The sequence below is a fragment of the Ostrea edulis genome, chromosome 7 (assembly GCF_947568905.1).
Source record: "Ostrea edulis chromosome 7, xbOstEdul1.1, whole genome shotgun sequence".
NCBI lineage: Eukaryota > Metazoa > Mollusca > Bivalvia > Ostreida > Ostreidae > Ostrea > Ostrea edulis.
The window spans coordinates 77,742,292-77,767,439 of record NC_079170.1 but is presented as its reverse complement, the minus strand read 5'-3'; the positions used below and the strand labels follow the sequence as shown (position 1 = coordinate 77,767,439).

The window sequence follows — 25,148 nt, the reverse complement described above, 5'->3', positions numbered from 1 at the left end:
TGCATGATTTCTATTTGTGTATTGTGTCTATTTCTATTTGTGTATTGTACATGTATCACAAATTGCAAATGTATATCATCAAAATAACTACCATATCTAGAAAATGCATATTTGAATATTTCAGTTATTTCAAACTATCATGTACATTTTTTCACCTTGCCAATCGAATTAAGTGTGACATTGAAATTGAATCATTGATCTTAAAAATTGTTCAAGTTAAATAAACTAAATAAGGTACATAAAGATTGTAATTTATCATTGATTCATGAGGAATTACCACCCCCCCTCTCTCTCTCTGCAGTTCAATATTAGCTCTGCTTACTATGTATGTGCAAGAAATGTTATGCCAGTACCATGTATGAAATCTATTAAACTAACATTTTTTAATACATGACTTGACAATTTACAGTTTCTTATTAGGAAGTATTTTGACCTTGACTCGTGACCTTGGCATTTGATTAAAAACAATTGAGGGCCTCTGTTTTCTAGAGTCTGGACGTTCATCATGGTCACTCGTTTAACGTATCTTTTTAAACATAGGTATGTGAATTATATTTCAACATCATAAGAAGACCTTGCTTGTAACTGTAACATACCAATGATGTTCATATTGAAGTCATTTAGTATGCTGGGAAAGTCAATATCTTTAATATCTGACATCGTTGGAACCCACGGGTTGATTCATTGATTATCATTTAACGTACCGCCGAAGAATTTTTCACTCATATGGAGACATCACCATTGTCAGTGAGGGTTGCAAAATTTAGGCCTATGCTCGGCGTTTAATTACGGCCTTTGAGCAGTGGGTTCCGATGATGAATATTTCATAATCGTATCCTATTATAAATGGTATACCTTTATTTTAGAATCATATATTACAAAATAGACAAGATAAGCACACCCAATCTTTTTCATTTTCTAATTTTGCGCATATATAGTCATCATGGGTTTAATCGTCTTCTCAATGACATAGAGGCAACTAAAATATCATGTGATCTGCTGTCCTGATAGAAATTCTTTCCGGTTAAATGAACCACACCCTATCGTATCCTTTGAGGCAACATAAGCATCGAACATACACTGATGCTTCTGACTTGGCCCGCACCAAACTGACAATATGACACTTCCTACAAAATCAATAAATAATATTAATTTTAAGAGAAATACCAAGATGAATATGTAGCTGTAATATGTATTCCTTAAATTATATGTTTGAATGAAATCTTATTCAAACCCTTTTCTTACGGTAGGTAATAACTTACTGAAATACATGTATTCTTATCTAGATTTAGTTTCATCTAAACTCTAAGGTGATTATATGACCTCAATTAATCAACACATGGGTTAATTATAATATTCAAAACAGTGAGAATTCTTTTGCCGTATTTTATCACTTGAGGACTTCTGCGACGTTTCTTAATAATATATATAAATTTTCATGAATGTGCACTCTGTCTCATTTCTACAAAAAAAATCTTGGGGTACGTCGTATTACCATGTCTGTTTTAGAGATAGCATACTGGTACTCAGTATTTTGATAGTTTCTAATATTGTTGCAATCAAAAGTTATGTATTACATCAGGTTGTATATATAAGGACAGTACAAATATATTTTAGGAAAGAATGGATCAAATCCAGAACCCCTGCATTACAAGATAGGTTATATAATCGCTAAGCTACCCAGGTCGGTAAAATTTGAATTTATTTCCGAAATCATACGATAGCTTTTTATATCAAGAAGATGGGGAAAAAATCAATGTCAGAAATGTTGCTTGTATGTCCTTAATAAATACTTTTGTTTTGTTAGTGGCATGTGTAAACTGAAAACAAAATGAAGCTGAACAAAACAGAAAAAATAGAGTAAATTCCCATGCATAACATGTATAGTCTAACGTGTATCAGTATTGGTATTTCTACAATATTTCAATTCTGTTTAATTAATTGAATTTATTCATAGAATTGATAATTTTATAAAGTATCATCAAAAGTAAAGAATAATTAATATGTGGATGTCTAATAATACTGAATAGTGTCCCCACCTTAATTCACTTCTCAGTTGAGTATCTGTACATGTATAACCACCCCCTCCCTTGAACTGATACAAGTGCAAAAGATTAGAGATAAAATTCAATGTTATGACCCATTACTTAATTTCACGAAGGAGAGCTTATTCAATGTTTTGGCATGTATCAATGGGGGAAAAAAGTATGCAATGGCCTAATCACAACAGGGTGTCTCTTTTCTTTTATGTAATATGTATAATAACGAAAGGTCATGCATTTTTCAAATGAATAAATATCTATGATTTTTTTTAAATGATTCTATTACTTCATTCTATTATAAAACAAATAATGATAACGATTTTGCATTTATTATCTCAATTTCATCCTAGTCATACGATCCCCTACATAATAAAGTGTGCTGCATTAGGCCTAAGTAGATCTAAGTACTGTAATGTGTGACGTCACAGTCTATATTTTGACGTCATATCAATACAACTGAAGCAGTGGCGAGTTGAAGGGTGAATATTTAGCATGTACGCACATCATATGTGCCATGCTATTGGCAGATCTAGAGAAATCCATAATTGTACACAATGTCTATGAAAACATTTGACATCAAATGATTGTGATCAAGTTGATTAATTCTAGGCTTGTGAATGGATTTCAAAGTAAATAGAATAATTACCTGTATTACTAGAACGCTGGTACTCGGAGATATGTCTCTCACACCTTCTTCTTTCGTGTGGATGAGTGGAGAGAATATTTTGAATGCCACATGTCTTCGTCTAAACTTCTGTCAGCATGCAGTAAGACATTATCCCGTCATATTATATGTGTTTCTATGTAATTTTACTGCCCTATCACGTTTAAGAGTTTCAAAGGGGAATAACTCTTGGTTACAGAATGCATCCCCCCATAAATCATTCACTTCAAATTGTATGAAATAGGCAGATTTCCAAAAGTTTTAGTTTAGATTTATGAAGAACATAGATTAGTTGTTTTAAAAACTTGTGTCACTTTATTTGAGGTGGATGCGAATAAAAGTTATTAAGACATAAAAACCATTGAATTTAAACATAATTTTACAGATTTGTTCAATTATAAAAATCACTTAGGATTGTCCATTATTCATTTTTTTTCTTAAATGACAAATATGGGATCTGTTTTATAATTTAATTTGAAAATTAGAATTTTAAGACTATTCATAATCTTTTATATTCAACTTTTGTGCCAAAACTACCAAATTCTAGAAAATGGTCAAACTTGATAAAATTGTACCTGTTTCCATAGCAACCATGATCACTATCTAATTTTTAAATATATTTTCTTGAATATGTTATATAGATGTTTCATTCAGGTGAGTTTCGTGAAAATCGGTGACTATGCGTGCAGAATTTTTTTAAGTGGTTACAGAGAATGGCTCTTAAATTTTAGAAAAAATAGAAAGCTCTAAATATTTAATGATGGGTGAACGCGAAAGGGGTGACCAGTGTATATAATTCGAAGTTAACGAACAGTGATCAATCTCATAACTGCTATAAGCAACACAAAATAGAGAGTTGAACAAACACGGATTTCTGGATATACCAGAGGTAGGATCAGGTGCCCACGAGGGACAATAATCCCCTGCCCATCGACCACACCCACCGTAAGATTCACATCGTGATATGGTAAACGGAAACATCCGAAGTTGAAATTAGTGTGCCAAGAACGACCCAACAATCGGTTGGAAACAAACCAGACAGCACCCGACCCAACGACAGGTTGCATCGTCAAACCTGATTGTCATAACAACTACAGAACTTTCGATATGCTGACTATATACAAGACTGTTGAAACCCCTGCACCATCAACTTGTTTGTCAAGCTCTTGCGTATCGAATCAATAGTGAGATATAAACACCATATGGAGGTAATTATGGAATATTGCTACATAAATATGGGAAATTGGTGATGGGGAACCTGAAATAATCCCGCTGGAAATACAATGAAGTAATCCTTTCAATAGATAGACCGCTGTACGTACATACGTGAAAACAAACTTTGCATATAATAATAAAAGGGGACAGACCCATTGTTTCTACGTCCCTGATAATTATTTTTGTGCTCATTGCAATAAGTAGAGCTGAAATGTGCTACATACAATATTTGATTTTCAAAACATTGAATATATTTCAATAGGCATATTTCACTAGAGATACCAATTCGAGACAAATAAGATGTTCTGTTTAATGGACATTGAGCAACACATAGTTTTATCCAGTATGAAATTAATTTAGTGATGATAATCTGCGAGAATTTCATAATTGATGATTGGTTTACTGTAACTAACTAATTATCGATTATAATCGGACAGAAAGAAATTCTCTCATGAAGTAATGTATTTACTGAGAAAGTGTAAATATATATTTTCTACATATTTGTATTTGTTGTTTCTATTGCTGAGAGAGTGTAAATGGATATTTTCTGTGTGTATTTGTTATTCTTCTACTATCTTAGTATCTTTGAATTACATACATGTATATAAAAGTCAATAGGATTTTTAGAAGGGTTTACGTTCCAAACATATCGTTTGCTCCAGTTATAAATTATGAATATCCCTGTATATCAAAGTTTCATGTCATTATTTTACGGTAATCCGGCATACAAGTAATTAAAATTCAGCAAAGAAAAAAGGGAAAGAATATTTTATAAAACAAAACAACAACAACAACAACAAAAAAACCCACCCACCCCCAAAAAAGATCGAAAACACGTTACGCACGTGCAGATCGGGTAACAGTAACCTTCGAAAGCTGTTTAATCTACGTAATCCACACATGTCTTTGTTCGCATCAAGAATCTCTTTGATGGATGGTCACTTCGTTTATATGCCTAAATTAAAGGACGCCTATCTGACCATACAATCATGCGTTCTTCCCCGGGTATGGATGCTTTCGCTTTCATGTGTGCCACCATTACGGTAAATTAGGTTAACAAATAGGTCACGACAGGATTATTTGTGAAAAAGTTCAGCTGTTGAGAAAACAAAATCTATAAACCGATTAATTGAAATAAAATTTTCATAATTGAGCGCTTAGATTTGACAACAATCGACTGATTTTCGATTAGATTCGATGGTTGGAACATAACTAGAAATGACAGGCTAATAATGCACATCTATGCGTTAGTTGCACATGTAATTTCAAGCATATCTAATTGTGTTTTATATTTTGGTTGTCGACAACATCAATAAGAATAATGAAGACTGCAGACATGCTAGGATCATCTGATTCTGATCTTAAGAACTCGATGACTGCATTGTTGTTCTTTCGGCGAGTAAATCACAAAAGGGACACTTAAAAATGTTGCAAGTCACTAATATATCATTGTTCAGTTATACTGTCTTAAGTCCTTAGTAAAATTCCTTACCTGGCATTAATTACAATCAGAATTAGTAAATGTATCTATTCTGTATGAAACCCTCAATTGGGGACCGAAATGTGTTGCGTGCTGCATGCCATCTGCATCCATGGGGAAATAACTCGTAAAGCATTAGTCACTATTCGTTATCTTCAATTTTTATTGTGAACAATGTATCCCATGACCTCGACATGTCAGTTGATTTTGTTGATTTGTCAGATGATTATATATCAATTTGTCAAAAAAACACCAACTCGTTTTCATTTTCTCACAATCTTTTAATTCTAATAATTATGCTAGTTTCATTTATTGACATCTACTCTCTGTCCTTGTACCTGACAAGTACATATCATTATCTGACAGGTTGAAAAGAATACCATTATGTCGAGTTGTCGGAACACTTTGTAAACTTTTCAGATCTTTACGTCGAGTTGTCGGATCTTTACGTCGAGTTGCTAGATCATTATGTTGTTAAACGGATGACAAATGTCAAGCGTGAAAGGATTTATACGTTCTTTAACTTAATATTTGACTAGTGGGCGAAATCATTTTAAAGGTTGACTTCATTATTTTACAAGTGTTACCAGAACTATTCCACAATGCACAGTAAAATAAATAAAATCCTCATAAATATAAATTCAATGACAAGGTGGTAATGTCATCACATTTTATGTAATAGTTCCCATGTACATGAAAAAAGGTGAAATAAGGGAGTAATCCGTACTTAAAACCAGCCTGAAAAGACCGACACAACTACTCAGTATTAGTGGGAAACACGGCAAAGAGCACACAACACAAGGATATTTATGTGTAGAATACATTTTTGTTTACCTAAATATATTTTGATTGTGATATAGTAAAATAAATATTCCTCTAAATCTAATTTATCCCTAGGTGGAATGCCAGGTCCCATGAATACCGCTAAACCTTTATCTGGTCTTCTTCATTTACGCCATGAAAGTCTGCGTCTATTTTCTGAGAACGTGTCATAGTAGAGGAAATGTCATTTTTCTGGTTTTAATGCAATCTAACTTGTCAGTTGGAATGTTATGAATTTCGTCAATCTTCCAGCTCATGAGTAACAAATGAAAGACGTGTTTTTCTGTTTCGTCTTTTTTTGTGGGTTGGCGCCAAATATCTTCCAGTTGATTGGTAATAGAATACGTATAACTACTTTGTGCATCAATTTGACCTTGATAATGAACTTCATTAACGGTCGTATCTTTTCCAAACTACGTTAGTATGACTTTGACATTTAAGTGCACCGATAATGCAGTCACTATCATATGATTCGCAAGGTATGAAGGTTAAAATGAAGACAACAGAAGCGAAAATACAGCACGGGATCTTCTATTTCTGGCATATGATGGGATTCTAGCTATTGTGGATTCATGCGACGTCTATGTTATATAAAAGTTTCATAATTTGTGAGGTTTTTAAAGATATTATTGATTGTTCTATTGCGGAAAGGTAATGTTGTGCCAAGATTAAAGAATATCGGATGAATGTACATTTCGATTTAAGGTCATGGTATTGGGCAACAGTGTAAGTATTGGTGTTTATGATCATTTATCGTGAAAGATACCAAGACACTTATCAATGTTTAACAAAATAAAGATTATACATTCTGTACGAGTTGAGGGGGTATTAATATCAACATGATTATGGGTATCATTAGAATATATATGATTAAAGAAAGTAATACACAGAATATCGTCATGACATTAACAATGACTACAGACCAGCATACAATAGCCGTCTCAATAGGAGTGAAACATTCTCAACGGAACGTAAAACAAACAAAGAAACCAAACCAAACAATACTATTCAGCTTATCGTATCTCTCCAGTTGTAGGAAAATATCAATCACAGTTAATCAAAAACCTCTACTTCGCAGACAGAAAGGTTATTCAATGGTCCATTTTCAGATAGGATCTGGATTGTGACATTAACACCAGTGACGCCGTTCTCACACATGAACAGGACGAGATCTCCAGTGGCAGCTGGTCCAGGAAATAATCTGCAGGAATAATCCACTCCATATCCTGTAACCGTTACACTTACATTATGTAGTCGATCGCCTGTCGATGAAATTGAATTATTCCACTTTAATAGAAGATGAATGACAACCATTTTGCACATTCTAAACTGGTGGCGTCAATGAAATATCAACATTTTGATTAGTTTCGAGCCAATTAATGACAATTCCTCTGCATTTATTGCAAATATCAATAAGAAAATTGTAGCCCTTATTCTGCAATACATAGAGTACGTCAATAGATTATCAAAACAGTACTATATATTAAACTTTAAAAATAAATACTCATTAAGTTCATATTGTTTTCCCGTTTTCTACATATCATGAATGTTGCTTAATTCTCCCATATTGATTTGTTAAGAAAACAATGAAATATAACACTTATTTTATCTTCATAAAGATTAATCATTATTTCTCATAAAAAATATAAATGACTAAAGGATATTGATATTCAACAAAAAACCAATCGTCTGCGCTCAAACAGTATTACACATAAAGCAGCCATGTTGATACACTGACAATTCTCCTGCAACATACACGAAACAGTGCCTTTATTTTATCAGGCATCCTATTAAACCTAGTATGGTCCCATGGCTTGACGCCAATTTTGGCATCATATTTGGCTCCGATCCCAATTTTGTCCCTGTCTCCACACTCGGCAAGGCCTCAAATTTGACCTAAACCAACACATATTTTGATCTCAACCAAAACTAAATTTCTAATTAAAATCTTGATTGGTATCATTTATCTATTACTGATTTTAGTTTTTTTTAAAATCATAACACATACAAAACATGTTTCTGTTCTTTATTAAATGAGCATCTAAAAAAAGCATAAACTGCCGCCCATTTTATTGATTCTATTGACAATACAGGTAACTCTCGAATTATCGCCACTCAATTCATCGCCATTTTCGTTATAACGCCGTATTTTTCTTGGAACATTTTTCCTGTTACTTAAAACTCTCGTTAAAACGCCAAATTCGCTATCGCCATTTGCCACAGTGTTTTCATTACAAAAGTCTATTTCAACGTGTTAATTATCTTAATAAACCGCCACGGGTGCACGTGGTCAGTGAAGCAGTAAATTGGTCATTATCAATCTCCGGCGTACACCTGGACAGAAGGATCCCAGTAATTGCTGTATTGAATAAACAAGAAAAATACTCGAGATGAACTGTAGTCAAGTTGTTTATACAATTTAGCTATAGCTTCGCCACGAAAGAGGGTCCTGTTAAATTTCGATGAGAAAAAGAAAATCATTACGTACCAAGGATATCATAAAAAATGTACCCATCAGGATATTGCAAATCATTTTCTGTTTTATGGGAAAAGGTTATATCAAAAGAAGGACAGTGGGCGACATGGATCGCTCACTTACATAAGTATTGTAAATAGAGGAAAGATAACTCTTACATATAAAAGAACGGTAACTCTTTCTTCAAGATGGCAGTAATTCAATTCATCGCCAAATTCGTTATAATGCCATAATTTCATAAGAACAAAAGGTGGCGGTTTATCGAGAGTTGACTGTATATTAATCAGTTTATTGATAACATCATTTTCTTATCCCTTCCTTCCGTATGTACTTGTACACAAATCAAAAAGTATACACTACTAATGAAATGATGGGCGTATTGATTTTTTTCCCTGAATTCTAATTAACTTTAGTCCCCGAGGGTCTCCAGAGCCCAGTAGCTAAGTACTTCGTTACTAGCTTGAAAATACGGATGTATATTTTCTAATTGCTGTTTGAAAATTTCGAAACTCATTTCAAAATTAAGGATTATCTCCCTCACGCATAGCTCTTAACCTTGAACGAATTTGACTTCACTTTTTTTGGCACACTGTTTTCCCCTATAATACCTCTAAAACTTCATTGTTATTTCGGATTCCAAACATTTCGGTTGAGCATAGAGACATTATTTGTCGAAATGCGCATCTGGTGCATCAAAATTGGTACCATGTAAGTTTTGCATTGGTTTGTTTTTGGTTTTTAATTTTCAAAATTGTTGAACACAAATTATAAGTTTCATTTATAAAACTACAGGAACATATGATTCATCTGCCATAACATTGAAAAGCTAATGAAATCAATCAACAGTTTGAATAAAAAAGATTTGGTTCAGGCCAAAACAGTTTTAAAGGCTAATTTTAATGCCCGGCCTACCTTTCATTCCAGGCTAAAATTTAGGTTTGAGCAAGATTAGAGGCAAAAATTGGAGCCAGGCTGATTTTTAGGTGAAATATTTTAGAAATTTACCCAACTGTCCCCATCAACGTTCCTGATTGACGGAGGACTTTAAACAATGAAACACAGTCCCATCAGTTTTCTTCCCACAATCTCCCGACTTAAATCAAATTGAAAATATTTGACCTGTTTTGAAAAAGCATATATAACGTCGAGTTGTATATATTTGTACCACCGATGACTGAAACCGAGAAATACTGTGTAACTGGAATAATGTCAAACACTTACTTCAGATCCCCCTATTCCAGTCTACCAAAACGATGTCAGAAAGTAATTCCATTGAAAGCTTTTATCACAAAATATTAAGGTAAAATAGGATGCAATAAATTAAGTGTTTATTTTTCATTCAAGATGTAAACAAAAATATAACCGGCCATCTCGAGGGGATTGACATACCCGTGACACGGGACTTTAAGATAAAGTGTTCCACCATCCTCAATGATATCTACGCCTACAACATTCTTATTAAATCGCTTTCCACTGATTTATCATTAAAGACAATACAGTTATCTCACTCAAAATATGATATAATTGTCTTTGAAAGCAAACAATATATATAGGATGTATTGGCAAACTAGAATGTTATGATACAATATGCCAAATTATGATAATCATAAAAGTAGTATATTGTAAAAGGCAGAGAAGGGATGGAGAGAGAGAGAGAGAGAGAGAGAGAGAGAGAGAGAGAGAGAGAGAGAGCAATTGTTTCTAAGAGGGTTGTCCCAAAAAGTCATAGGCAATGTTAATGATTTTCGATATACGCATTAAATCCACAAGATTTTTTATATGAGAAAACATAACTTACTCTAAACAAAAATGTAAAATTTGAAATGAGTAATAAAAGAGATAAATGATATGTTACTGAATAAAAAGGTATCGATCTGCATTCTTGGCTTACATACAAAAATAAGATGATATTGTTTTGTACGACTCAGTTAGATGAAAGTAAATAGTTTTATATTAAATATATCGCACTCAAATTTATATCAATGGAGTCAGTGTTTTTTTTAGCGTAATTAACTGGTTTTACAAACACAAGATGCCATAAACGGCAGAAAAGTGATGTCATTTTTAAACGTGTCTGTAATGAAATTTTCGCGATATGGCTACGTCAAAGGCATTCTTGGCGCACGAAAAATAATAAAATATTGTGTTGATCGTAGCTTGAACCCCCACTCAGACAAAACATGAGATGGAAAGCACATAATACCACAATAATATTAGTTGGGCACTAGTGTTTAAATGGCACAAGAGATTTGTGGAGGTAATAACATCAGAACCAAAGGTGGAAGCCCCCCTCCCCCCTAAAAAGAAAATGAAGACCACGAAATCCTCAAGGTAAAGAACGTCATGAAATGGACGAAGATGAAGCGTGTGAGCTGACACCTATACACATATGCTTTTTGTTTGAGTTCTATGTTTTTATTTTAAAAAAACCCAACATATTATTATGAAATTTGGAACAGAAAACCAAAAAAATGATGCTTTTAAATTAAAAAAAGGAAAATTAATATTTTTCTATCAAAATTAAATGAGTTATTAACAATGTCTACGACTTTTGGGACAACCCTCGTACTGGTATATTTATTATCTTACCAAGTAAGTCCTGTCTGCTGTACAATAAAACTTCCCTCACACTGGCATCCCGCTTCAGACCAATTCGTAGCCAGAGATTTTGTTCTTCTCTAGAGTGTGCGATTTGTGTAAGCTTTATGCATTTCGTATTTCCATCTACTGCGTTTGATGCATGTAAAGGAACCCCATATTGTACAAAGATTGTACTTAACGATGCGATAGCTGCAACTGTTAAATAGTATGGCTTTAGTCAAATGTATGGTATAATATTAAGATTACCAAAACGACTACCAGTATTTGCGCTATCAAATGTCCCCTTTACTATCCCTGTCATATGTGAAACGATGCATTAATATCAATGCAATATAAAACATTTTTTCAATTTCGTTTTTCATTGTAAACATGATATTTCGTCATTTGTTTTTCGCTTTTCGGTTTTTGTCACTTGTTCAATAGGGGGTAATAACACTTATTAAGGCAATGATGGATCGAATGATACGAATATGTTTGCAATTTATGATTCCAGTTACATTTAAAAATATGCAACTTTGGAATTAGTGTAACAAATAATGTGCTTTATGAGCTAAAGTGTCGTAGAGCATGCCTTCATGTGTATTCAAAAATTATATATTTTTCTATATCTATATTTTTCTTTACTTTCTGTCAGAGTATTCCCAGACGATAAAATAGTGTTACTATATTTATCAACATCAAAGGTAAAACATTCAGTGTGTGTCCTGGGGTCCGTGTTTGCCCAACTATCTATTTTGTATTACTTGTAGGAGTTATGAGATTGATCACTGTTCGTTATCTTCACCTTGCATTCAAACAGAATGAAATGCATATATTATGATTAACGATGGAAATGTGATAAATTGCTATGAAAGATAAAGAAAACGAACAGTGATCAATATCATAACTCCTATAAAAAATACGAAAATAAACAGAGTTAGACAAACACGGACCACTGGATATAACAGACGTGGGATTAGATGTCTAAGACGAGTAAGCATCCCCTGTCGACCGGTTACACCCGTCGTGATCACCATATATTGATCAGATAAACTGAAATATTTGTAGTCAAATCAGTGTGCCAAAAACGGCCTAACAATCGGTATGAAACACGTCAAATAGCATTTGACCCAATGGTAAGTTTTATTGGCAAACCAGATTGCTATAACGACCAAAGAACTTGCGAAATGCTGACTTTAACCGAGATTGGTCAAACCCCTGCACAATCAACTCCTTTGTCAGTAGCCTGCACTGCTTGAAAAACTGCCTTTACAAAGGGAGTAAAGATATAGTAAATACTTTATTTACAATAGCTTTAAGTGTATTTAATCACATTTACTTAAATAAGAAAAAGATGGTAAATATGGTCTTTAATTACCTTTACTGGGAAGTAAATTTTTGTAATGGCCCAATTTACAATACCTTTACGAAAAAATTAAAGACCATATTTGCTCAAGTAAATGCAACTTTACAAAAATTTAAAGGTTGTCTTTTTCAATGAATTTACAAGAACTTAAATATAATATTTACGAGAGTAAATTTATGTTTACAAAAAGTAAAAGGTCGTATTTACCAATGACTTTAATTTAAGTAATTTTTAATAAAGAGCATATTTAATCAAATTTAAAGGTGTGTAATTTTTACCATTAATATGGAAATCTGTATACTCCCCTTTTCAGATTTTATCAAATTGCAATAAATTTCTTTATACAAAAGTATATATTGTGAATGAGGAGTTCATATCTTAGTACAAGACATTTCTTGTAGAATCACGTTTTAAATGATCTGTTGAGATAACAAAAGCTGCATATTTAAATATCAATAGTCAATTTATTAATTTCTATTTTTCACAAATGTATGATTATATACCACAATAACGGTGGTTAATATATATGGACATGTATAACAATATAAAACAAATTGTACACAATAAATCATTGATATTTCAAACATGCTGCGATGCATAACAAAATATTTTTGATATATTTTATGATAGAATGCATTATCTTGAATTTTGTGTAAATATATGCTTAATTTGAACAATTCTTATTGTATCAATGGTATCAAATTTTGTTTTAAAAGAATTGAACTACAAAGGTCATTTTCTGAACCTAAAGATCATAATTGAAATTGTCTTAGAAAAATTTAACAGATTTGAATGACTGCTGCAGAGAACTTTCATCCCCAAATAATCTGTATATCTGCAATATCATTAACACATATATATAAAAACAACAATGGTCCCAATACAGATCCCTGTGGCACTTCAGATTCAAAGACTAAATATGTGTACAAATGAAAAAGTGGTGTTACAAAAAAGAAATTGCATATGCATCACATAGTCAAAAAATAAAAAAAAATATTACATGTTAAGAACATATTTTAACATGCAATTCACATGTTTAAAGTCCATGCATGAATAATGTTCAATTTAGGAGGCTCTTCTTCTCTTAGAGACCCCCTACTTTTTTGGACAATAACCTCTTGCTACGTGGAGGACATGTCTCTAAATATTTTTTGTCCAGACTTCCTTTAACTTTCTGTAATTCCTCACTCTCCCAGGAATATGGATGGGACACAAAACCATCATCTCCCTCCTCATCACTGCTCATATATTTGTGAGCATTTGGTAGCTGGAAAAATGTTCTAACTTTATTTTTCTTCTCCTCGGACCATCCCGTCTTCTTCTCTACCGCAACAAGTCTCCTCTTCAATTTCTGTCCAAAAAGATATGTTTAAATTAAAGGAAAAAAATAATTCCAGTTACCTTCCATATTTACCCAAATCACTTCAATGAAACATTTGTTTTGAATATATTTTTAAATACATGGGCACACAATCAAGTACTCATATAGACACCCTTTCATCAACTTCCTTTTCTTTCCTCAAGTGACCTAAACCATTTCGATAATTTTCATCCAGTGTCATCAAAATCAATAATAATGTTCTAAGATGAGCTTTAAGTAAAACTGTATGATTACTGAGCTAAATTGAATTTCAAGTTTACCTCTTTCTTTCTTTCATATGTTGCTTGCCTCTTTTTATTTAACTCTTCTTTATTCTTATTGTGCCTATTGTTGGCCTCCTTTTTGGATGTAAAATATCTTTTAATGGAAGCTAGAAAATAAAAGATGCTGAATAAAAGATCTTGCACAAAATAGTGCAAATATGTTTCAAAATAACTAATTATAGCCTTAGTTCAACCTATGATTTCTTTGTAATTATACCCCCCCCCCTTGTTGTTGTGGGGGGTATATTGGAATCGGGTTGTCCGTCTGTCTGTCCGTCTGTCTGTAGACGCAATGGTTTCCGGGCTCTAAAGCATTATCCTTTCCACCTACCGTCACCATATCATATATATGGACTACCCATGGGATGAAGATGTTCCCTATCGATTTTGGGGTCAAAAGGTCAAAGGTCAAGCGCACTGGACATTGAAGTAGCAATATGGTTTCCGGGCTCTAAAGCGTTATCCTTTCCACCTACAGTCACCATATCAAACATATGGACTACCCATTTTTCGAAGGAAGGTATGAGGGACAAGACGTTAATATTTTTTGTCGGCACAACGACTTTGCCATAAAAAAAACCCAGTAGAATTTGTCCCTGTACTTTTTCAAACAAGCACTTGGACAAAGACGTAGATAAACTGCGAGAAAATGGTTCTATCGAATCTACCCACTGTTACATATATAGGCCTAAGGCATATGCTTTCCGTTCTGCTCTCAAATTCAATACACACTCGCACCAACTGACCTTCACATTGTAACAACATATAGACAGAACTTTGCTAGCAGTGTCTACCAAATGGTAGTTTTAAAGAAGAAATTTAAAGATAAAAGATAATTAAACTTTCAATTATAAATAATAAAATATAATATTTCCCAACTTTGAATTGAATTATAATGCTTTCATTTTTTTTAAGGAACGTGTACGTGTTTACAACAACAGCACGCCGCGCTCCCACTTCCTAAGTAACAACGTGTGGATAACAAAAAATAATAAAAAATTTTGAATAAAATAATTTAAAAGTATTGTGATTTTCACAATAAGTTTGATCATTATTATTATTTTTTTCCGAAATGCACATGTGACAGTAGGCCTATCTAACTTCTCCAAAAATAAATTTAATAATAATTGCACTGTTTATTTTAGAAAAGCAACAACGCTAATTACAGTTGTTTACAGAAATGGCATTGCCAAATTGTGTTTAGACAGTGATCCCATGTAAACATTATTTACATTATTTACTCGCAAATTTATGCAGATTTCATACTCGCTTTCCTCGCTACATTTGGGACGCTATTTGTATGCACTGGTGGCTATAAAAGATATAAGACTCGGGAAATTTGTCAACATCGAAATAAATGTTATCCATGGTAAATAAATTAGGCCCCAAAAACCTGAGATTTTAAAAATATCTAACAGTACTTTTACAACAAGTTGATCGACGAAGGTCGCATGTGACGTCACTGTGCCACGTGACTACCTATCTAATTAACTAGGCTTTTTTTAAATCGGGGCTTAGATTTAAGTCCGTATTGTGGCTAATTATCGCAATACTTCAGCGAATGAACTATTACAATTAATTTCTACAAGCATAAGGAAGACAAAATGCATATAATTCTGTATACTTTGAAAACACGAGATGTGTCCTTTAATTTAAGAATAATTACCCTAAGTCTTTCCTGATAGGCAATGGAAAGCATTTGCTTGACAGCTCTTGGTGTGTTTTCTTCTGTGCCTTTTCTCTGCAAAACACCATTCAAAGATTCATGATACAGTAAATGAAACAATTTACATATCTCTATATAGTCATTGTATTGTAGTTATTATCAGTAAGTAATGCAATATAATATTCATCACAAAGTCCTCCTTGCTTATAATATGTTCTTGGCTTCATGTTGAATCTCACCTTCTGAATCTGGGAAACAGGGAGGCCATTTGAGTAATCTAATTCTGATGGGGAGAGATGCCTCATCTATGATGCACTCTTGTCCTTCAAATGTTTTCTTGGAGACCTTCGGACTGCTGTTGTACACTCAATACTTTTCTTTTTCTGGCAAAGAACCAAAAGAGTTTTCTAAATTCATATTCCTCTGGAATTGGTTATGTGTATGTTTCGTGAGGTGATTTTACACATTTTCAACAATTTCACACATGGAAGGACAGACACAATTTAAATTATATAGACTATAGTCAAAAAGGCATACAATTTATAATATTTATTAAAACATTGGAACTGCATTGAAAATTGACTCTTAACATATACCTTTTGTGCTGGAGGATCATGTTGGGGTTCATCTTCATCTCCAGACTCACATCAAGAAAGCTGCAGGGTTTCATAGAGCCTGTCTTTGGCAGGTTTTCTAGGAGATTTCCTTAAACCTGTAGATTGCAATGATGTGGCTGTTCTTTTCTAAACGAGAAGAAAACAATAGTGTAAAACATAACCGATTCCTTACTCTGTACAAAAAGGAAATTACATGTGGAAATTAAACAAATGCAGAAAAATAGCCAAATTTCTGTCTAAAACTACTAAAAGTTAATGCCTATAATAAACTACTTAAAGATAATGTCTTAGTACAATAACCTACACAATTTTTATATGGATAATATATCAAACTTCAGAAATACATGCACGTCCAATCAGTCAGTCAGACACACTACTTGCAATATATATCAATTACAATTTCATTGTTTTTGCCTAATATATCTGATATCAAAAATTGTATTAATGAATGCCATTTCCTCATGAATGTGTTGCAGTTGTACACATTGCACATATGGATCTTGATAAATATAATACATCCATTTTAAAAACCAAATATCTATTTACAAACCATAAAATTTAATCTAAAAATTCTGAAAGTAAAAATTGGAAGCCAAATCATAAAAAATAATCTGCTCTAATCACACTAATATATTACAAATTAAACTGACTGTAAACATGGTAAAAGTCAGCATCTTTTACGACTCAAGTTTGCAATCAGAAGATGCCAGACCCCCCTCCCAACATATACATGTAACTATAATAATTCAGAAAAAGTGAGATCGAGGAAGTAGATATAGCATATATATATATATGCAGGCGCGGATCCATAATTTTTTTCCAGGGGGGGGGGGGTCGAACCTTTTCACAAAAACATATTTATAATATAATAACAGTCAACTCCTTTTTCTTATAAATCGTTATATTGTAATTTTATTTATCTTTGCAAATTCCAGGGGGGGGGGGGGGTCTGGACCCCCCTCCCCCTCTAGATCCGCGCATGTGTGCACAAATACAATGTTTAATCAAAGTGACTGATACAGTGTATAGGTGGGGGGGGTTATGTTGTTAAAGTAAAAGATAAAACAACTATAGGCCTAGATCTAAAATTACAAAAAAAAAATTCATAGGCCTATCTAAGAAAAGAAATCTAGGTAAACATGATCAAACCTTTGTCTTGGGTGTTGCTGATAACACAGATTCTGGCTCTGATTCGCCCTCAACCTCTAAATCTGTCGCCTCTGAATCCCAATCCATCGGCAAATGTTAAAAAGCCTTGGGTCCAAGTCCATTTTAAACTCTGTGTAAAACAAAGAAACTAGCCGCGCCTTGAGATGGAGTAATCCGATCTGTTGATCTTTGACGTCACGATTATACCCATAATGCACTCGGCGGCCATATTGTAGGGCAACAGATTGAAGCGTGGAAGCGTAAACAAGAGAGGGTTATTTAAGTTACTGCAAGGATATGGTTAATACTTGTGTTGTGTGGGGTTGTAACAACCGGTCAGTGAGTGGAGATGAAAACAGACGCTTTTATGACATTCCTAAAATTGTAAAACATCAAGGAAAGCAGACGGAAGAGTTGTCAGCTGAGAGGAGAACACTTTGGCTGGCACGGATCAACAGATCAGATTTCAACCCGGGAAACGTCATTTTAAAGTCTGTTCAGATCACTTCGTTTCAGGTAATAGTTTTAATTAGGTTATATATTTGTTAAATCAAAAATTGTTTGTCTTATTTTAATATGTTGATGGTGCTAGTACTGTCTGAGCGAGCGCAGCTTCATGCATGCACATATTTTGTAATGGTCATGCTTTGTTCAGGCAGGGATCGAAATTAACTTTTTTCACTACTAGCAAATTTTAGCTAGTGGATTATTTTCCAACTAGCAAAATTGAGCTTTTACTAGCATTTTTCAATCGATTGCTGTTTTACAGGAATTTAAGAAAACAAGCATGTATCTATATCAAAATATAGGGAAAATCTTTTAAAATCTTCTGTAAAGTGCAATAATAAAAATAATATTGAGAATTCTTTCATTTAAAATTTAATGAATATCAGACAACATACAAGTATCATCGGTGCATGGTGAGGGTCATAGGGTACACTTGTGCAGCGAACTCACTGTCCAGAGATCTACCACCTATTTACAACATCATGTGGTTTGAAATCTTGAAGACTGTTTGCGCCAATTCACACTATATGTTCAAAACTTTTGGAAATTTCATCTAAAAAATTCTAGTTGAAAGAAAAACCCGCGAACTCTAAGCGTTTGACTATAGACTACAGAAGGACACCGCATGAAGCGGTGACACTAACACTTTCATGTGTTGTTTCATGTAAACACGGACGAGATCAACATGCTTGCTACCGAATATATAAGACGAACTACATGACTCGTCTACTCATTCAGCACAGGGAATATAATTCTAGCCGACGTAAACAATATATTGTGATGTAACGTTTAGCTTCAATGTTTTCTTCTTTCAAACAAAACAATGTATCGTGTTAGCAATTTACAACTGAACGTAGATAGATTAAACCAAACATATAAACTGGTAAACAAGTAAATGTATGCAATATTGTATATTTTCATATATATATATATCAATGGCAATAACTGTGTTAAGTCTAATAATCATACACAATATTTTACGTATCATAAATTAATGAAAATAATGGGAATATTCATCCTATCAACATTTTTCACCATAGGATTATTATTAGGATGGTGGTAATTATTATTTAGCTATCTTTAAGATAAATTCTGTCTTGAAATTAGTTAAAACTTTCCAAAAACATCATAATGCTTCACAAAATAGCACCAGCAGGATTATAAGACTCTCTTATGAGTAGCCATTAAATATAAGGTGATTCCACCTGAGGGTTGCAAAAAAGCTTTCATTTTGAAGATTTTTGCTTTTTTGCAACCCCGAGGGTGGAATCACCTTAAGATTTCATGGCAACTCGTATTTCTCTCTCATATTTCTAGAGTTTTCCTTTTTCCTGGTGCCTAGCGACGCCATTCTGAAAATTTTCCAATTAATTAATTTTTCGCTGTACATTAAAAATAACACCAGAATCGTATTCTACGACCTTCATTTTGGCAACTATGTTGCCGACAAAAAATCGGCGGTCGAGTGTATAAGTGAATTGTATTAGAGTTATTCCTCTTTGAATAAATCAATAATCAGGGTGATGCGTGACGTAACTTGACAGTCCATCAGCGCGAAACATTTTAACAGACCTAATCAGAATATGAATCCACAACTGCACGGGTTTTTTTTCTTAGAGGAGCATTGGTATTGATATTAATTGAGCAGTTATTTAATGAGGAGTGTGTGAAGAAAGATTTCAAGTGGTTTTTGTTGGTGAATAAGGGCATGGCTAGACTTTCGTTTTCCACGCGTGCAAAGACTTGAGTCTCATAGAAATTGAAGTCACTTATTTCACCTGAGACACGGACAGTAGACGTTGACAGAGTGAATGTGGAGGTAGGCCTAGAACTAATATAAACCGCATGGGCTGGGTTTCTGTGAACTGGTATAATGCACCGGATGACATAGGTGTATGAGGAATTTGTGACTGTTGTTGAGTGTGCAGTAATTGTTCAAGGAATGTGTATTTTTGTGTCCGGTCACATACACCTGGAGATTATCAGGGACATTACAATCTGTCATTCTTTGTACAAGAGCTTTGCAGACGCTAGTGTTCGTCTATCGAGTCGAGGTAAGTTGCAAGCTAGTTGTGTATTGATTATGACGTCACGGGATATGTACGATAAACGTCACGTGATATGAAAGATAGAAATATCTTACATACCTTTCTTTCATAGAATATATGTATCTTACTTACGTAGATATGAGAGAAAAATGGTTCTTACAAATTTAAATTCGTAACGGTAACTGTTATATTTTCTTTCTTTTGTCCACCACGTCTCTCACGTTGGTAATATATGTGCAAATTTTATTGTCATATGATTGTTTCTTATGTTTTCTATGTTTGTTATATAACATGCGCTACAGTAAGTTAGATTTTAAATTGCAAAAATAAATTAACCTAGGTTAACAGAGATGTCGACTTTAAAATTATCATTGATGTGTGAACATGGACTTGACACAAGTGAAGTATGAGGATCATTTGCTGATATTTTTATATGAAATTGTGAATAATAGAAAATGACTCTTTTCATACTTACTTTACCACGTTCGAAGTGTTACATCTTCTAAATCTGAATTGTTTTACATTGGAAGAAATTCAACATAAACATACAGTAGATTGCAAGTAAAAAAACACAAAGGCAGTAAGGATTGGACAAAAGATCACTCGAAAACTTAATGACATTTAAAGTACGTCAAATTTCATTTTCCTTCATGCATAACAGAGAGAGACAAAAATACTTGGTTTTCAAAATTCTTTATGTTTCCGTTAAAAGCAACGCATTTTATCATCGAGTAAGATTGGTGATAGTTATCACTGCTCGCTGTCTTCGTTTTTCCATGTGTTAAACTCCCTGTACTTATCTATTAATTCATATTTAGTATTCTAATTGAACCCATATTTTATTTGGCTTTATATCAAAGGATTAATGAATAATAATGGATAATGGTGATTTGTTTTGCTATTGGCCTGCTCTTTACATCTTAACGTTGTTTTGCAATTACGTAATTTATTGTCTTGGATCAGTAGTTTATAAACATTCTGTTTTACAATATTTGCTTTTTTTTTATACACAGTTATATCTATTCAGGCGCAATTTCATTCCACCTCATGCATTGCTTTTATGAAAACATATCCTGTTAAGATAGAAACATCTGTCATGTTTGTCACTATCGGGGATATTTGGGATAATCCCCGGGATGTATTAAGTATCATATATTTTTGTGAGTTACTAAAACATCTTCCCGAAGAAGAATTGAATCAGTTGTGTAATAAATAAACTTCGGTTTACTGACTCGCAAATCTGTTGACTGTGAGTTATGTACCGCTGCAGAACTTTCATAGATTAAAGAAACAAATATAACCAAATATTTTATATAAGAAATCAGCAGTAAAAATTTAACAAGAAGCAACAATTCATTTTAACTTTTTACAGCAATTTATAAATTCATAATATTGAAATACTTTATTCATAGTCGTTTAGAAAAAATAAAAGAAGTGCCTACCTACTTAAGATCGACGAAATCAAGTACAATCTCATTTAAAATATCCTTTCTAATGGTGCATGAATAACAGATAAATTCACCAAAAATTATTGGATTAAGAGTGAAATTAGGTCAATTTTCAGAAGTAGGTGACGTTATATCGTAATACGTTCTAGTGTTGGCACATTATATATACAATAATTGCGTGGAACAGTTGATATGTTTTTTTCAATTAAGACACTACGGGTGACCGTAGACCTTAACATCACAGACCAAAAAGTATCGATAGTTTTATTTTGAGACTGGATCCAAACTATGTCCTGTGACGTTTACACACACATTATCAGTTGTTCACCTGCAAATAAAAAAAAAACTGTTAGTGAATATATTTGTCTATCTTTGCACGATGTACAACTTTAATAATTTCACCTAGATTTGCAGAAACCCATGAGTAAAACCGTTTTCAATTTAACTACAAATCCTTCCTTTAAGTTTCATTAAGCATTAAGTATAAGTACCGGTGTTAATTATATATATATACTAAACTTTAACAACACTCAACATCTAAAGTGTCGGATTTAATAGTAGAGAAGAGGTCAAATAAAAAGGATATAAAAAGGACTAAAATGACCAACGACACAAACAACAGTGAATTGTCAAATTTCCAGGACGATGTGTCTCTTCTACAGGACGATAGAATATTTACAAAGAAAAGTGAGAAAACTAAAACTACAATTAAACTACAAAAGTTCATAACAAACAAATAAGTCTACATATTAAAAGTATCGAGTGTAATATGTGGCAATAGAAAAGTTTGTTCCCTTCGAGCGTCATGACTAAACTGAACGAATCAGTCCTATGCTGGATGGTGGAGTTAATTTTTACTACGGATAACTCCGTTTACCTGGTCAAGATATAGGACTCACGGCGGGTGTGACCGGTCAACATTGATGCTTACTCCTAGGCACGTGTACCCACCTCTGGTGTGTCCAGGGGTCCGTGTTTCCCCGTGTTTATCCATGGTGTAGATGGTAGTAAATGTACAGTCTTCCTAACAAGGTTAAGTATTGACGTTTATGTCTATGTTACATGTTAATGTTGTAACGGTCTGTTTTGTATTGCCTCTATCTATATGTTAGTGTGATTCAGTCTTGCTCACAGGCACTATAGTCCCAACGCTGCATTATGCAGCGTGTAGCTAAACTTCATCTACTGGTATCATGTTTTTTTTGTATTTTTGTATTTTACTACATACTATGTAGCGTCGATCTGCCTAGCTTTGCATGGTTTAGCGACATTTGGAGTTTTTAATTTTTATAACAAATGCTTCTGTATGCATGCCACTCGTTTTTTCTTCTATATTTTATTTATGTCTTCAATTGATTGGTTTTGAAGACAGTTGTTTCTTTCTTCTTGTGAAAGAAAGATTGAAAAAATCTTCATTGATACAAGTTTTGGATGCAAGGTGAAGATAACGAACAGTGATCAATCTCATAACTCCTACAAGCAATACAAAATAGATAGTTGGGCAAACACATACCCCTGGACACACCAGAGGTGGGATCAGGTGCCTAGGAGGAGTAAGAATCCCCTGTTGACCGGTCACACCCACCGTGAGCCCCATATCCTGATCAGGTAAACGGAGTTATCTGCAGTCAAAATCAGTGTGCCAAGAAGGGCTTAACAATCGGTATGAAACACAGTTTTCCTCGATAGCAGAGGTGTTTTCTCATAGTTTTACCACATCGATTGAGGAACTTTTATAGGTTTAAATGACCATTTGAATTTAACATCAACAATCTGATCCCAGATAAACATGGACCTACTGAAAATGACGTCAATGAAAGGTGTAGATAACGAACAGTGATCAATCTAATACATCCCATAAGCAATACAAAATAGACAGGTGGGTAAACACGGACTCCTGGGCACATCAGAGGTGGGGTTAGGTGTCTAGAGGATTAATCATCCCCTGTCGACCGGTACGAGATACGATATGAGAAATGATTAGGACTATTATGACTACTACGTTTACCTTTACAAGTCACAGGGCTCATGGCGTGTGTTACCGGTCGACATGGGATATTTACTTCTGCTAGGCACGTAATCCCACCTCTGGTATATCCAGGGGTCTGTCTATGCCCAACTCTGCCAACTCTATATTTTGTATTGCTTACACGAGTTATGAGATTGATCAATATTTGTTATGTTTATCTTTCATTTAAATTGGTACATCCGTCTTTATTCCTTAATGTAAATTTGATATTGAAATAGACGCTAACCAGGGAGAAAATGTTGACACAAAAAAGTTTTGCCATTTTAAGTGGATGTGCGAGAAAATCATTGACACTCCCATCAAGTATGCATTTGGCATATTTCTTAATGCCTCTTTATGTTGGGATGTGATGAATAATTTTACATAAGCTTGGAATTCTAGAAAAATGTACTTCAAAATTACAAAATGTAAATGACATATACATATCTGTAAGAGGTCGTGTCTGTATCTCGCACTGATATGCGTCAATACCTACACCTCCGGCGCAAGCGTTGGGATATCATCATTATTTTTGGATTGGCAAGATTGAGATTCTAAAAATCGTATTTCAAACTAAAATGGCAATGAAATATATTTATGGATTCAGTGCATCGATTCATTCCCTGTCTGTTTTCCCCTCGATTTGCGCCAATACCTACATAACTGACATGAATATAGAATGTTCATTAAGCTATTATGAAATACTGCTTGTATTCTAGAAGGTTGATTAATCAGCCAGTATACCATCGTGTGCATGAGTGTTAGAATTCTACACATACAAATAATCCAACTTTAAGTAACCCTTTCCGGAGACAACGAGAATATCACTGGATAAAGACACTAAGTGCTGTATTTCCATAAGGATGCAATGATAAAATTTTGACCAGTACATAAGAAAATTACGTAAATGTGATGGGAACTTTTCCTACAGAGACAGGCGAGTTTAGGACACAATATTTAACGAAGCCAAATCTTGCCCATATTTTTAATACCAGAATATAGACTGAATTCTATGATTATGAATGTTGTCCATTGCTGGCCCTTTAAACCACTGCGGATTATGGATGATAGTCTTTCCGAATCATGTCTTAAACTCAAATTTACTAGCAAAGCAATACATGGCGCCAATAGAAATAACGTTCTACGTCATAGAAAAGTTCAGTCTTGCAATCCAGCATATTTCAGGTTCATATCTACACTCTGTATTTCCTACAGATATACAGTACCCGCAACGTTATTTTTGATATTTCTATCGTGCTCTATCGTACGTGTACCCTATAGTATTTTGCGTGTATGTTGTCGTATCGTATCCATTTTTGCGTTTGACGCGTGTTCCGTTTTCTATCGTGTTTTGAGTTTATCAGGTTTTTTATTTATAGTGAAAATCGTTTATCGTGTAACTTTGGAAACTATCGG

The 25,148-nt window shown here is 33.7% G+C and overlaps 1 pseudogene; it reads right to left on the bottom strand.

The window, feature by feature from the left end:
* Positions 1-13,089: 13,089 nt before the first annotated feature.
* LOC130048795 (uncharacterized) lies at positions 13,090-16,625 on the bottom strand (annotated as a pseudogene).
* Between the last annotated feature and the right edge of the window lie 8,523 nt (positions 16,626-25,148).